Below are 5,141 nucleotides of genomic sequence, written 5' to 3'. Positions count from 1 at the left end.
GTCCCACCGGGAGGAGGCCCAGGGGACGACCCAGGACGCGCTGGAGAGACTATGTCTCTCGGCTGACCTGGGAGCACCTAGGGCTTCCCCCAACAGAGCTGGAGGAGGTGTCAGCGGAGAGGGAAGTCTGGGAGTCTCTGCTTAGTCTGCTGTCCCCGCAACCCGGTTCCGGATAAAGCAGGAGACGACCAGTACGAGTAGGTTGTACTCCATATTATTGCTCTGTTGTTAGCCATATAAAGTGTGATTTTTATTTAGAGCCTGTTTCAATCATACTGTATTCAGTTGACTCATCTGTCACATTTATAGATGCTAATATTAAACCGAAATTTCTTTGAACTGCTTACATTTTCAAAACTCAACAAAACCGATGTATTCAAACTCGACTGCCTTGCTCTGTTATTGTTTATGGCATTTCTATAAGAGTGAACAACTTTCCTCAAACTATTTAGGATATTTATTGCCATTGCATTTTAAAATGTTGCCCATTGTCACCCTTCGGTCTCCTTGGCTATGAGCAACAGAAAACAATTCCTTCCTGGTTTTCTTTTATAACAATAATCATAGATTTTATTTATAATGCACTTAAATTTAAAATTAAATCTCAAAGTGCTTCTACTCGACAGTCAACATATTCATTGAAATTGTAGACATTGTAGACAAAAATAGGAAAAAAGACAGAAAAAAGAGGGAAAAAAGGAAAAAGAAAATCTTTTTTTAAAGATATTGATTTAATCTTCATTTGGTAATTTCATTTTACATTTCATAATTTAATTTAATTTTTTTTAATTTCATTTTAGTTATATCTATTTACTTAATTCAATATTTATGTCATTTTTCCCCCTTGACTCTCCATATAGAACAACTTTAACAGTTCAAATGAAAAATGAAAACGGAGGCTCTTAGAGTGAATTTACATTAAATAGTTAGCATCAAGACTTGAAAAAAGCTATGACATATGATCAAAATTCTATCTGCCTGGGCTTGAGGTATTTTAGAAAGAACAATGTAAGAAAAATGTCATTTTCTAGATGTGCTAAGCTGGTACTCATACCACCAAAACACATGTAGCTGTAATTGCAGTGAAAATTGTTTCCTCTAAGCACTGAATCAGGGGGCTGAATATAAATGCACATTATGCTTTTCTCATTGTAGAGATTTTATTCACCATGCATCAATTTCAATCCAATGCATAATTGTGCTCCATTTTGTGCTGGTCCATCTCATTCAAGTAAAATAAAACAGATTTAAGTTTATGACATAATTTAAGACATACAGCACAAACAAAATGTATGTTTGGCAAACACTACTAAGACACACTGCTTATAAATCAATAGTTAGCTGGCAACTAGTGATATATTAGTATGGTTGGTAATAAAAACAAAAAACGCTTCTGATCATATTTTAGCAGCTTTTTTCCCCTCATTGTTTCAGACTGCATAATTTATAATTAAATCTAATCAGAAACCTGGCATATGCTAAATATTGGTGGTTTTCCTTAAACTAACAAGAATAACATCAATAAATATGCACAAAATATGCAAAAAAATAAGTTTTCTGCCTAAATATTCTGAGAAGGGTAATGAGACAATTTTCAAACAATTAGAAGTCTGCCATAGTATTTTAACAATGATTATTTAGTAGTGAATAAACTGCTGTCAGTCATTAAGTTTAGAAAATACAATGCTAATGGCTAATATTGCCAGAGCTTCATCTTAGACTATCCAGGCTTCAGCCGAAGTTTTAAAGATATTAACAGTATGCAATTACNAGTATGCAATTACGAAAAAAAATGAACATGCATGGTTTACCTAAAAGGCATTGCCCCAGTTTTCCATGGTTCACTCTTGTGGAGTGAACCATGAATTCATCTCTAGACTGAACTGTTTCAGAGTTAATTCTGAGGCTATTTTGGCAGCTATAATTAGTTAAAATCTGAAAACTATCCTGTGAACAGACAATAAATGCATTAAAATGGTATGATGAGGGTTGCAGAGTGCAGAAAGGAATTTATGTACTGTATAATGGAATTTATCTAGAATGTAGGCAACTAAATCTACAATTTAAGGAAGAGTGGGCCATACTGTGTTTTATGTGCTGACACCTTAGAACACACATCTAATAGTGCTTTTAGACAGGAAATGCTTTTCTCTAGAGCCCTTTATTTTCTAACAGGTTGCACCAATCAAAGGTTTGTGGGCTTACTGCACGCTTACCAATTTAGAGAGCTTGCGTGCACGCAGCAGAAAGCTTTGCTGTGGCAACGGAGCTTTCTAACAAACCCCAACTCATCAACCTGAGGCCCATTTCACAAACTATGACTCAAATCCTCAACTCTTAATTGACCTAGCCTAAGGTTGGAAACTGCATTTCCGTTTCACATCGGCTGGTGGGTGTTAATCTTATCAACTATGAGTAGGTTCACTCAGGTTCGAGCATGTGCATTCATTAGTAACCATTCCCCGAATTTCCTTGATGGACCCTTGGATGGTCCTTGGCAAGTCCCCTACAATTCCTTTTTAAACATCTAAAATAATCTTTCTGTCATGATTTGTGGACATTAAGATCTAAAGAGAAGGGTCATCCCCTGGTCAGACCCTAAAATTCAGTGAAAGGGTGGAGTCAGAGTGAAAAAATATTCACGCCCATGAGAAGGCCAGTGGCTGTAAGTTGGAGGGGATTTTGCTGCCATTTGCCTAACTTTTTACTGGGAAGGGTCATTTTGAACGGGTGCTACTGTAACAAGTATGAAAAGCCATCACCAATGGATCCCTGATTCGATGGGTCACCATGACAACTAAGCATTTAAGATTTAAGATTTAAGAAAGCTCAGCAAGCTAATAAAGAATATTATGGAAAACAGTGAGCATCCTCTTATGAAGATTATTAAATAAAAGATTATTAAAAAAACAAAAACAAACAAAAAACAGACTAATGCAGAAGACCCTTCCTGCGTACAGCTATCAACACCTGTAAGACCTGGTTAAAAAATAAACCATGAATTGCCTTCTGGATTTATAATTTTTTTTTTTTAAATCAAATTTAATTTTGAGTTGAATTGAACACACAAGAGGAAGTGTCTATTTCACACCACTGGAATTAGAGATTTTAATAAAGAATTTAAAAATAATTGGAAAATGTGTTTATGTTAGGAATCCAGTCTGTGTGGGTTGTGTTTTTGTTGGTTTTCCCTCCACCACCAGGTGGCGTCCGGTTCTCGTTGGCCCTTTCACACACCTGCGGATGGTTGCCTCATTACCGGAGGACTCTTAAGCTGCTGACTGCCACTACCTCGAGGCCAGAGTGTTTGCCAGTTTTGGGTAGCCAAGCTGAGTTTTGCTGAGTCAAACTGAGTTTTTGTTAACCTGAGTCTTAATCCTGTTGCTTTTGTCTTAGCTTCTCGGCAGGAAGTCATCCTGCAAACTGGATGTTTTGGACCTTTTCCCCCTGGAAGGATCGTTTGAGCTTCACACTGAGCAGGGGATTCATCTCCACAAGATCCATTCGAGTACCGAAGGAAATCTAAGTGACAGTCAGCTCCTCTGTTTCTCAAGGAAACAACTTAACCTGGGTAAACCCTGTCCGCCCTCCACCGAGCAAACCAATTTCTGGAACAACCCGCACCGACTGGATTCAAAGAAAGACATCTTTTTCTGAAACGTGAGTCCTGTTGCCACTGAGCCTGAACTAACCACAGGAACTTCCCCTTCTCTTTTCAGTCCCGGTTTGCCGGTGTTCAGAGCAGCACTGGACCCATCCCTACCAGTTCTCAATAAACCTGTTAAGCCTTCCCCTTGTCTCTCTGATTGGTTTTCTGCATGTGGGTCAGCTTTTTGAATAATATCATGACAGTTTAAAAGACAGAGCAACAGCTCCGCTGCATTCTTCTTATAATTTTTCCTGATTATTCACCCACTGCTGGCAAATCCCTCTGTCTTCCAATACACTCCATACTGTAGCTACACTCTTTGCTTCTCGTCATTCACTCATTGCTCCACCCGATGTTCTGTTATTGCCTAAATTACTTTGCCACTATTTGTCTTTTTTTGTTATATGCCTTGTTCTCCCTGTGTTCTTTAGGCTATATGTTCCTTTTTTTGTTGTTGTCAAAGAGTTATTTTAACAGATATATTTGTGCTTGGGTGCTTCCCAGTTGACCACTATAAATGAACAGGGTATGAATTTCCAAACAGTTTGAATTGTCTTACAAAAAGATGCTTTGATCACTAGATCAACAACATAAGAAATAATAATGCATCATCGAGAATGTTAGCAAGCCAGATTTCATACAATGGAAACAAAAACATAAAAAGGTGAAAATATGATTTAGAGTCCCCCTCTTATCAGAACCAAGCCTAATCAGACTTGCAGAACCAGAGTCTTCATGCTGATTTTATTCCATCCTTTGTCTTCCCTGTTTCATCTCCAGACAAGCAGTGAACAGCCTCATTGTCTCCCCCAGCCTTGCCCAGCGTCCAAATGCAGCATGTGCTGTTGGATGTTTGCCATCTGCGGTTAGCAGAGTTCAACTTTTTCACAGTAAGGATATCTTTTTTTCAGCTATGACAGCATGTCAGGTTCAATAGAAACATATGCAGAACTTGTTTTTAACAGATATCATTAAGGCCAAGTAGAGGAGTTGGTATATCGTAGGTTTTCTGTAATGGGCTTTCTTTCACAGGCATCTAAAGGTATGGTTAAAGTGCTATGACTGTGCTGAAATTTCACATTTTTCAGACATAATAAACTCTTGTTGAGCCGAGGGCCTTTATCATGTTTACATTAAACAAAAATTGAAAAAAACATTGTTTTCCATTGATTGTGTGTCTGATGCTACGTTCACACCGGACGCAGCTGGCGCGACAGAAGCAGCGAGTTTACTTGCAAAGTCAATGGTTGACGCGCGTCAAGCCGCAGCAAAAGGTCTCGTGGCGGGTTTTGAGCAGCAGGCGCAGCGCGTCTGGAGCGTTTAAGCATCTGACGCGCGTTACGCGCCGCAACTGCGCTGCTGCTCGAGATGGAAAAATTGAACTTTTGCTGCTCGACGCGCTGCATCAACCAATCAGAGGAGCTGATCTGGGAGCTGGCAGAGAGACAGACACATCGCTGATGATACAGAGCACTATGATTACTGCTCTGAA

The sequence above is a fragment of the Cyprinodon variegatus genome, unplaced genomic scaffold (genome assembly GCF_000732505.1).
Source record: "Cyprinodon variegatus isolate N-32 unplaced genomic scaffold, C_variegatus-1.0 Scaffold57, whole genome shotgun sequence".
Lineage (NCBI taxonomy): Eukaryota > Metazoa > Chordata > Actinopteri > Cyprinodontiformes > Cyprinodontidae > Cyprinodon > Cyprinodon variegatus.
The sequence above is the reverse complement of the archived record's forward strand: the minus strand, read 5'-3'. Positions refer to the sequence as shown.